The 12,267-nt window shown below is 44.4% G+C and overlaps 1 protein-coding gene across 8 annotated transcripts in view; it reads right to left on the reverse strand.

Annotated features, from left to right (window-relative positions):
- Window positions 1-12,267, reverse strand: part of foxp1b (forkhead box P1b) — a 130,819-nt gene that overhangs the window by 58,140 nt on the left and 60,412 nt on the right. The gene's annotated exons all lie outside the window — the stretch shown is intronic.

Raw genomic sequence — 12,267 nt, forward strand, 5'->3', positions numbered from 1 at the left:
AACCGCAAGAGACATTGAACATTTTGATAGATTTAAACAATTTAGAAGAAAAAAAGGAATGAAGGAAATCAGAGGGCAGGGAACAATGTGGGGCAGATGTGGACCGCCCCTCTCTCTGCCCTTTCTTTTCCTTCCCAACATGTGTCTGGGGGACGCCCATCACTGCACTGAGCTTTCATTTCCATAGAGTCAATAAAACAGGGAAAATGGCCTCTGCATGCCAACTGTGTTGGGTGTCTACGATGCTTTGACAAACTGGGCTTCTTAGTGTTGCATCTTTGTGGGAGATGTTGCATCAGGTGGTACTGAGTGTAATGCTTGGGTAAAGGGTGCCTCCAAAACCCAGCATAAAACAAGGAGGATTCTGGGAGAATTATCGAGTGAGAATTAAGCCGTTTAGAAGTCCTTTCCTAGCTCTGCTGGCTTGACGTTAGATTTGATATAATCAATACACATGAGACTCACAGGCTATACTAAATTCATGTATTTCTCAGATTTTTGTTGCACTAAATGTAGATTCTCTGCATTATAATCTGCTATAATCTGCCCAAAACTGCTTGAAAAACAACAGAGTTTAAGCCGACATGAGCTAGTTCATATGAACATGTTTGCGCTGTGACTGTTCAGGGCACTGCTCAGTCTGTGGATTGGTTGTCAGACTCCAGTGGAATCCTTCTGCTGTAAGGATTGCTACTGTACTGTACGTTGCTTTACTGTCCTTGAAGGGCAATGATATGATGTCACCAATCAGTTCGGCTGAAAAAGGGAGGCTGCTGTTGCCTGCCAACAACGGCTGGCAGCGCCGCACGGGCCTTAGGGCGAGGATTTGTCATGGTGTCTGCCTCAGGAGATGTACACGATCCCTGATGGTTTCAGAGGGAAAATGCAGACAAATCACATGACAAGAAATGTTACTCTGCTCTGCTCTGGCGTTTAAGCCTCGGTCTGCCGTACACTCATCAAACATCCTATTAAAGGCTCACATCAGGACTACACTGATGGTGTGGCCATGGCTGTCTCGTCCTGACCTGGCTCAGACAGCCACTGTAGTGGAGGTGCTGGAGGACGATTCCCAGTGTGGTGGGAGTTAGAGATACTCTGAGGGAGAATATTTCTATAAATCACTGGGAGACCAATTGGCCATGGCTATGGATTGAGTTGCAGAGGGGAGGTAGCTCCCTGGGAATAGCAGTGTCTCTGTTGAAGTCATTCCAAGATGGGTAATATGATCCCACAGAGCCAGAAATAAAAGAAGGGAGGAGAGAGAGAGAAAGAGAAGAAAAAAATCGGATTGCTTTTGCCATAAACTAGAGTAATCTCCAGGCTGGGTCTAGACGTATCACCTCACAAGCCAGACTGGACTGAAATGCATCATGGTACAGAATGCTGTCAAAGGATGCAGATGTGAGTGAGGAGGTTTCTCTTCATGTTGATCTGGGATTATACTCACACCCCAGTGTGTACAGAACACAGTACGGGCTCAACTCCCAGTTGAGACTTGCACATTCTGTGTGGACGGGTGTCAGTACATTAACAAGTCATGGGGAAAACTCCTGTAAGTGTAAGCACTTTCAACACCACATCTGTGTGATTAGCATGCAGAGCGGAGCACATCAACTGAATTGGCCAGCTTCAATCTGGCGGAGCCACCTTCAGCGCTGGGCAGACATCCTGAGCTGCAGGCTTCAATAAACATTGCAGGAGAAGATGATCTCAACGCAAACTAAGTTATGTGCGAAGCTTAAAGGCCTTGCATAAACATGTGATGGAAATATTAAACAACACCAACTAAGACACAAAAAAACCAACCTCCTTAAATCACCCTTAATGGAACTGAACTAAAGGGAAACGCGTCCAGATGTTAGCGTTTATAACGCCTCGCTATGTCCGTGCATCCTCGTATTGTTCTATGACATGAAAAGAGAAACACTGAGGAAGTGGCGAGAATGAGAGAAATCTAAAGTGAAAAGCAGACAGAAGCGGCCCAAACAACAAGCACTGCAGGAACCAAGGGCATGCGGGCTATAGAGCAGGGGGACCGGGCGGGAAATGACAGACTGCTGTTCAACTCCATTAGCTGCTATGTGAGAGGGGTGCATCTAGCAGCACACGACCTGTGAAGAATCTTAGATCTCGCTCTATCTTGGAATGGGATTGCCGCATTAATTCTTGGGAACTGTAATCGCTCAAGCAAATCAAATTACTCTCATTAACCGCACAAGAAAACTGCCTCTGTAATAAGTATGTATAAAAAAGTATTTATTACCAATAATCACCTCTTTAATATGAGCCAGCTTACAACGGCTTTTATTTTTGCTGATTAAGTTTAAAAACGAGAAACAGGAAGGACACACTCATACACACACCCATACACAGCTCATGGAGTTTATGAGACTGAGGGATACAGTGATTAAAGGGGAGGGTATAGAGATCCAGTGCTTGAGGGCCTTTGAGAGGACGTACCTCACCTAGTCATAAAAACACACCTCTGTCTTTAGGCCAGTGCCAGAATCACTCTCAATGGGTTCACTTAGAGGTGAATCACCAGAGAATTTACATGTAAAGTAGTGAATGTCATCGCCAGGGTAAAGCCTCAACACAGTGCTGTCTATGGACACATTTACTGACCGCTACATATCTGTCTGTGAGGGTCCAATCTAGACACACTGCAGACACTAGCATAACAAAGCTATTTATGAATCACCGACAGCTGCTTAAAGTCTTTCGGCTCATCCAATTTGCATACTTTTGGTTTGCTGTTGAGAGCCCAGGCCACCTAGAAAAGTGTAAAAACTTGTTTGGTTTGGTTGTTTCTGGAAATGAGGGAGGACTAACAGATACTGTAGGTATTCCTCTAGAGACAGTACACTCTTTGCTCTCATTCCAGGATCTGACATCATTCTATCAAGTGATGCTGCCAAGCATAATTGCTCTGGCTGTAAATGGAACAGACACAGAAATCCTACTTGTTTGAAGCAAATTTCCTTTTTTAAATAGCCAATTAATTACATAAAAAAAGCTAATAGAAAGTAACAAAACACATATCAAAACGGGTAGTAAATATGATTTGCCTCCATAAAATAAATTACAGTTGGAGGTCACTAGTTCATTCATTTACTGGTTCAGCATAATTACCTGTTTTTTTATTAATTTACTTCTTTATTCATAAGGGATTCAAATGTCCATACAAACCACAGCAACACACTTCAATTCACACCATTTAAATATCAATTCCTGCAAAAATGTGCAAATCAGATACACACCTTAACAACCCTCCAACTGTACTATGGAAAAGCACTATCTACAGTACATACGTGTAATTAATAAACAAAAGGTGCCTGAACTACATGTGATTCCTTATCATTTTTTTGAAAATCACTTAATTCATCCAGGAGCAGCTGGCTATGCTTAGGCTCTGGCAGGGGGACAAGTTAAGACAGTGCTGCTGCCTCATGGCTACAGGCCTTCTTTTCAAATCTGCTTCTCAACGAAACACACCCACTCCTGCCTGCATGTTTTCTCTCATGACTCACACTGGCCAGGTGAGGGAGAAGGTGGGGGAGAGAAGGTGGGGAGAGAGGGGGTGAGTGGCACAGAAACCTTCGACATTGGAACGTTAGTTCGCAAAGGGTATTCATAATGATTCGACTTAGCACACTAACACAGTTACACAGGACTCTCTAAGGCGTCTAACTATTAATAGATAGAGGCATTTATCGTGTTTAACACATGAAAGCCGCCTCTGTGAGACACATTGCAGTTTATCACATAAACACTTTGTAAACATCCAGCTGTAAAGATAATTATTTTGGTTGTGGGACTCGTGTAAGGCACGTCTTACTCTCCTCCACATCTGTTTGAAATATGGGGATAAACCAGCTTTTTGGCTGGAGCTCAGGTGGTTAAAATAGATGGCTCACACACACACAATTGTGTATAAACTTCTATTTTTTGCTTCTAGTTTATATGCTTTCTCTCCCCCCCCCCTCTCTCTCTCTCTCTCTCTCTCTCTCTCTCTCTCTCTCTCTCTCTCTCTCTCTCTCCTTCTTGATGACGAGTCAGCAAAAAGCCAGGAGCTGTGGCTCCCCACAGTGCACCTGCCAGGAAGTGATCCTGCTCACTCCAGCCAGGGAGACTGCTGGGATACATGAGGCATTGGTGCTTGAGGCGGGGCATGCAGCTAGGAGGGCAAGCACAGGCACAGAGGAAGGCCGAGCATGCATTCATTTGTGAGATGACGAGTCTTGAAACCTTCTAAAGACTCTACTTTAAAAGGTTTTCATGGTGTTAGATCCATAGTTTAGCGTCACAGAACACTAGTTAGACATTTACAAGTATTTGCTCTAAGCAAGAACTCTTGCTGGGAGTTATGGCTGCAGGTCCAGGCAGTGTTGGCTGTGTAGACCTGTCCGTCAGTAGGAGAGAACATACAGCAGAAGCAAACAGGGTAGAGAGTACCGTGTGATACTCTAGCAGGCAGCGGCGACACACAAGGTTCCAAGTCCCCTCAACCTCAAATCCCACGGGCCCCTTTTTCAATTTAACACAGCACTCCACCGGATTTCACTCACTCCAGACTCTGGCACATCTTTGACACTTTTACATTAGAAACACAGGCCTCTCATGATTAAAAGCACCAGCCCCCAAAACACACACACACACACCGCCGCCCTCTCACTCATAGTGAGCTGTAACATGAGATGGGTGTCCCTTCCCTGTCTCTTTTTTCCCCACTAAATCAAGCACAAATAACTCACCGGCTCCTACGCCTATCTTGATTTCACTCAAAAGATAAGAACACCATTTCTTGTTTTCATTGGGTTTGAGTGCTAAGAATGAGAGCACAAAACCAATCTGAGATAGAGATACAGTAGATAGATTGGATTGGCCATGTGTGTTCTATCTCAAATGAGGATGTTTTGAAGAGAACCCAAGATGAGCTCACAAGCTAAACACCAGTTTGGAAGAGAGGCATCCAAAAGACAAAGAAGCCTCTTGGTCAGAAATCCCCTCAGAACTGCTGAATCTCCTGGCACGTTATGACCGACTGTTCAATTGGCAGTACTGATTACTATCAAAACCCTGGTTTAGACTAGTTAAGTATGGTCTAAACACAGAGGGAGCTCACTGCTGCAGTACAAGTCTGGCAATGAATTCCCAACATGCATGCGCCATGGCCCAGTGCTGGCCCTGATAGTGATTGTGCTGGGGGTAGGGAGCTGAGCAGTACAGAGTATTTACTGATGCAGTTATCTTGTCCTGTGACAGGCAGAATCAATCAATCACTGTGCCACGGCTCGGCTCAGCCACGCATTCCAGGCACATCCCCTCACTTCAGGGGAGGAGACGGCAGTGTTAGCCGAGCCAAATTTGATCAACAAATGCAGTTCCCCTGTGCCACAGCTATCTAAGATGAAGATGATATTATGAGAAAGAGAGCAAAGTGATGAAGACAGCACAGAGCGAAAGAAGAACTCCAGGTGGATCCTCACTATTTCATCTTCTTAAAGGCACAGCGCCCCTCAACAGGGGGAACTGAAAAACCTATGTATACTGATGAAGAAGATGTTCCACATTGCACATTCCCTTTAACACATCCAGGATCCCAGCATTCATATGTCAGACACAGATTTTGATTAAACAATCAATATTTAAAGAATAAAAAAAGAAAAAGAAGGGTTTGTCTGCCAAACTTTCATTCCAATTAAAAACACTGACACTGACTACAAGTGACATTTCAAATAATTTCTTTAAAAAACATTACTCACATGTACGCACATTTTAAAAGGTGAAGGGATTTGCATTTTCCAATGAGAAAAAATAAATATAGTGTCGAGTGTGCAGATAAGAGCCCAGTAATTAGGAGCAGCCACGATGGTGGAAAACATTAGAAGAATAAACCTGGACTAGTTTGCTTCTACTCTGTTGCCCTACAGATATTTTACATTATTCAATCCAAAATACCATCTTTCTGATTCTAACTTTCTTTCTGCATGTTAATGTTTAATAAGGGCCCTTGGCTATCTATGGGCACAATTATTAGATATCCGCAGAGAGAAATTGAAAAATTAATCATACTCTCAATTTTGTTCCTCTCTGATACGTAGGAAATGGCTCTAAGAGCTCTGGCATCTCCCCAGTCGTATGCCCAATCTAGACACAATCAAGCAGTTGCCAGGGAAGGTTGCTTGTTCCGGAAAGACAATTGCATCAATACAGTAAGTAACAGATTATTTACATGTTGATATGCCACTTATCATGATATGCCACAACATGGATTAGCCGGCTGCAAGCTCCAACAATTACTGTTTATCCCCGACGCCACAAAAGAAAAAAAAGAAAAAATTGCCATGTGCATAATTATAAAAAAATATTACACAAGTGGTATAGTGGGGACTGTTATACGATAGGAAGTTGTGCCGATAAGTGGAGACATTAGGGAAATTACTCGGTCGCTCTCACACACACCACACACACTGACATACACACATTAACACAGTAGCAGAAGTATGCGTTTCAGGAATATGTATGCATATGAAGGGTACTGGCAGCATCTGCACACACAAATTACATGAAACACTATGGCTTACGCATGGCACATTTCCATACAGCTGCATTATACATTTCAAAGCCCTTTAGTCTTGGATGGCTAATGTTTATGTTGACCCTAAATGCATGACAAAAATACAGTTTGATAATATTAAACAAGCTTTGGACTCTGGACGTACAAAGTATACTCTACACGCAGTGCACTAGTACTAGTACACTATAGAGAAGTAATCTACCCAGTTCCTGTTGGGTGTAGCTGGGCTGTGGCTGTGGTAAAGATGCTATAAAGCTGTCTGTCTATATCAGTGTTCAGCATGGTGGCAGTGAAGAAGCCTGTTTGGTCTTTCTGCCTACCTCCCAGAGTACTTCTATTGGACATACACTGACATTTCCATGCTAGAGTAGCCAGTCAGCCAGTCAGCCAACCAGAAAGAGACAAAAAGACAGATAAACACAGGCCTATCAAAACAACTCTTTTAAGTCCTATGCCCAGAAGCAACACAGCCTTTTGTCCAGTCGCTGTATACCAATGTCATCCAGCTCTAATCAAGCAGAAAATGGTCATAAATATTTCTTTCTGCTAGATTTCACGTTCGCATTTCATGCAGGGTCATGATATTTTCCCTCTACCTCCAGGGAGTACCTAATGCAAGAAACAGTTACTTATATTCAAGGCTCATGTCCCCATAGTCAAATGTAGAACATATTCACAATTCAGAGGCAAACAGAGACCAAGGGAGGAAGAAAATAAAGGAGGAAAGCATATGAGCCTTTCTTATTTTCTGTGCCATTTACTGGCTAGTACACTAAAGTACGCTTTCACAGCCATCCCATTACATCATGTCAGAGATTGTAAACAAGCAAATAACAACAGAGCATTGAAACCCACAGCAAGACGGCAACACACACCCCATGCTCCACAGAGCCCCCTGCCTCCCAACAGTGGAGAAAACATTTGTTTTTATTGTTCAATTTTAATAATATATATCCTTTTTTTTTTTGTTTACAGAGAGAGGCAAAGAGCGAATGAGGATTTACGCGAGGGCTGTTCCTGGTTCAGTATTTATTGCGCACGTCATTCACAGGATGCCAGAGTGCCATCACTTTTATTTATGAGGAGCCATGCTATCATAGAAGCAGCATATCATTCTCTAAATGGTATACAGCTATTCATTTGCACATGTTGGCCTGGCCATTTTTCTCTCAAATAGAGGCCACGTCACTCCTGAATGCTCTGGGTCATTATTAATCACTGATACACACTGATGGGAGAACACATGTCAAATAATCGAATTCACTCTGAAGGTACAGACAGGGTCCACATATACTGTACTTACTTTGGTAGAGTGTGTCATTTAATATTAGCTGTCAGTCGTGGACTGTATCATTTTTCCCCCCTCAACTATAAAATGTATTATTGTTTTCGCATCTGTATTTCAATTACCATTTTTGTCCTCTGAAGGGATCTCCCTTCCACCTCTTCCAGCCAGCATATAAAACAACAAGGTCATGTCTCCACCACCCTCTATAGTGACTGTGCTCAATGAAACAGACTTCCTGTCCATATTCAGTGTTTTATAGTCTATCCTTCCGCAGCTCTGTCCCAGCAAGGGTGCGCTGGGAGTATTGTAATCGTAGAGATGCAGTGCAAGTGCTTGAACGACTTCACAACAAACAGATGCATCTTCGCCATCCACACAGGTTCAAAGGTCACACCTCTCCTGTTGACTGCTGTTGACAGAGAGGGCTGATGAATTGGGACAGGGATGGGAACAAACAACCACAGAGTGGCATCCCTCTGGTTGTGCTCAAGCACCTTCATCATCACTTCATCCTATCAGGCGCATAACCTGTTCAGAGCCTTACTGGAGCGCAGAGGAGAGGCGCAGAGGAGAGGCGCAGAGGAGAGGCGCAGAGGAGAGGCGCAGAGGAGAGGCGCAGAGGAGAGGCGCGGCGGGCGCATGCTTCACAAGATGCTCTGGGGAGCGATATCTGAGACCTGCGTGCTCACAGACTCCAGGCGGTAAAAACCTGTTTGTTTCACTTGCACATCGCTTTGCTCTCCTTTGAGTCTGTGGCTCTTCCCACTCTGTCAGCCCAGCCTGGCCTGGACCCACAGGCTGACACACGGAACCAGCCCTGACATCTATTATCTACAGGGTGTGGGTAGATTATGAATAAGATATATCAGGCTTTCAATACAGCATTTTCACATTAGCCCCTGTCTATCAGTGACTCCTGCCCCTAGCCCCCCCAACACATCCACTGGAAACAGAAACACTCTTGCTGTACACATAGCATGTGCCATGTAAACCATCTGTGTGTAAACTGAGCCATTTTGTGGCATGCAAACCCTAAACCAAGAGCAGAGCTCTTGAGCATCCTAGATGCCTATATCAGAGGTGGGTGCAGCAACAAGGATTAGGGCTTTATTGGAACAAATAAGTGCTTTAATGGGAGAAAGTCCCAGTTTCAATTTCAATAGCTCGTTTAACCCTTATCTGCACAATTCCTTAGGGCCCATTCTATGTTAATTGGATCTACATTGCACTTGCATTGGGGGTGTTAACAAGCACAGCCTATGAATATTAATTATCCAGAAGTTTTCAGTGTAAGGAATACTTTCCTGATACATATTAATTCTATGAAGTTTTTAAAGTAGAACTCTCATTAAAAATGCATAAGCACTGTGCTTGAATGTTTTCCCATGAGGTATTGTGCATCTTTAACTTTATCCCTAATAAATTAGGTCAAATTGGCCATCCTACAAAAATATCTTCTCCTAAAAAGGCATTATTATTCAACGATATGTAAACATTCCTGACCATGAAATATGGTGTTTTACTCAAGCTGTGTTTTGACAATGGCTATTAAAACCAGTCATGTTTGGGCCTGTACTTTCCCATCCCAGTCTCCTGAGGCTCTGTTAAAACGGTTACTTATTTACAACGCTAAACACACAAGCTGCTTGACTAAACAGATCAACATTTAGACTGCGTTTGTGTGTGTGTCTGGGTGTGCACACACTTGCCTGTCTGTGATGTGATGTACATCTGTGAGTGATGTGTGTCTTCAACACTGGGGGGGGGGGGGGGGGGGGGTGTAGGTATGACTTTAAATAAAACATCAGAGATGCATTAGTCAAAAGTCCATTGGATGCTTTATCTGTCTCAATATGCCATCTAATACTAAAGCAACACGGACGTGTTTCCCTGCCTGCCTCGCCACGCCAGCTGCTCCAGACACCTGCTCCAAGTTTAGAGTTCCCTCTCCTGCACAAACACACAGGCACGGCCATCAAAGACCATCCGGGTGCCACACAATGGAAGCCACTTCATGCTTCCTAATGCTACCAGCATGCAGAGTCGCATCGTTTTCATAGGAGGCACTCCTGTAGGGCTCCTTATCTGGGACACACACAAACATTCACGCAAAGGCATGTCGAAATAACACCCACACGCATGTGCACGCCCACACCCACTACATCAGCCTGATAAATATAGGATGTGAAACTATACAAACAATACACCTTTCACCAGATTACTCTCTCTCAACCCCTCCCCCTCCCCCACCCCCTCTCTCATCTCCACCACTCCTCAACATCTTTTCCAGGCAGTGACCGTTTGACCTGAAATCCATTATCCCCACTGGTTCTTTTCATGTGGCTGGGTTGAGATGGGAGCCAAACTGCAGCACAGTCTCTTACCTTGGAGCGATCCAGTATTGTTGGAACATGGGGGGTGTGGGGTTGAGGGAGGGGGTTGTAGGGGGGGGGGGGTTAAAGAGGCTCTCTGATTACTTCATTGTCAAACAACTCCTCTGATCCCCTCTGCCCACAGAGCGCAGGGCAGGGAGGGGGAGTAAACAGGATGTCAACCCATAGAACAGTCAACTATTTTAAACTCTGGGGTATGCACACGTGAGGCATGCACTTCATTGCTCTTCTTGCAGGCTCAGAGGGACCCACTGGAAGTGGACTCAACAACATGGATTCATGAGTTCACAAGGCGGCCATCTTGGAACTTGTCCACGAGACAATGGTGAGGTGCCGTGTGGTTTGCCTCTCAAACTCCTCACGCACATCTCTTACAAAAACAACGCTTTAGAATCATCACCAGTCTAAACTGATCTGTTCCTGGGAGAAAATAGGAACTGCAACAATTAACTGTGCTCAAAAAGCAATATGATGAAATTGCGTGAGGCTTAGGCCTTTACAAAAACAGTGATGAAGTTTTCAGTGACAAGTGTCGTTTTCTTCTCTTGTTTTGTAATTATTTTTCTCCATTTCTACATACCAACGCATTACTGTTCAATTTTCACCTCCATCTGTGTGATTATTAATAAGATCACACATCAATTGCCAGAACCACCAAAGAAATTTAGCCTGTAATAAAACTGTCATGTGTGCTTGTATAAAGACAGATGTTGCCAGTTGTGTGATAACATAATTAAACTGTTCTGTGAGGGATTCCATAAAATTATTCAAATTGGACGAGCACTATCATTTTACCAATAAAGCAATTTAGGGCAATATGCAGTGTCATAACACTGATGTTATCCGCTCCTCCAGATTTTCCAATAAGCTTGAGCTTCTACCATACCAAGCCCCATCTGACAATATGAACAGTTTACAAGCAGATACCTGAGAGCACTAAAAGATGCTGGAGACACAATCCACAACATTACACACACACACACACACACACACACAACGCTAGCCACACACGCAGTAGACTGTGGCTCATTTTAACATGATCCTCTCCGAGGATGTGTATTTGTGTGTGTGTGTGCGTGCTCACAGCTACAACCCTAGGGAAGGAAACACACATTGCGCAGGATAACACAACATAGCCCTTGGACACAAACCACACAGAGAATACCGTCCTTTATCCCAGGTATTAGATATGCAGCGCTGAACAGATATACTGCTAGGGAAGAAGAATAAAAAACATACTGACAATGAAGTGAACTCAATTCAAATGCACAGTGATAAGACCGCGTTCCCCTTGTAACACAGGATGTATTTCATCTGAGAAACAGCTTGTGCTCCAGCAGCCCTGGTCTCCACAGTCAAGTGCACGCAATCAGCAGAGATCTGCTGCGTGAGAGCTCCTCTGGCCCCACCTCGGACATAATGCTGTTAACCTCTCTCATTGAGATGCCGTCAGGTCTGATCACTGGTCACACAGCTGGCCAGGCCACAGCCACCCCTGGCGGAGTGGGAGAGGAGACAGTCATGTGATGCCGAGGCTTATCACTTAGCACTGCCTCCTGAGCTGCACAGAGGGCGAGAGGCAGAGCGAGATAGACAGGGACAGAGAGAGAGAGAGGGTGGGGGGGAGTGAGAGAGAGGTGAGAGAGAGAAGGAACGTGAGAGAGAGATAGTGAAAGAGAGAGGGAGAGAGCAGGACAGAGTCAGAGTGAGAGTGAAAGAGAGGCCAGGAGAGAGAGAGGCAAGAGAGAGAGGGAGTGTGTGTTTGAGAGAGAGAGAGAGAGAGAGGTAAAGAGGGGATTGAGGGTACTGTAGATGAGATGTGCATCTTTACATCCTCAGTGTCCAGGAGGGACCTTGTAAGATTTAAATTATGCAAACACACAACCTGTGCTTGCTCAGCTCTTTCAGCGGCTGTGCGTGTGGAGCCAAGGTGTCGCTCGGCACACGCACAGCTACTGAGGCCTTTACTGGGTGTGTGAGAGAAGGGGGAAAACATTCAGAAT

Source organism: Osmerus mordax, chromosome 1, assembly GCF_038355195.1.
Source record: "Osmerus mordax isolate fOsmMor3 chromosome 1, fOsmMor3.pri, whole genome shotgun sequence".
In the NCBI taxonomy this organism is placed as follows: domain Eukaryota; kingdom Metazoa; phylum Chordata; class Actinopteri; order Osmeriformes; family Osmeridae; genus Osmerus; species Osmerus mordax.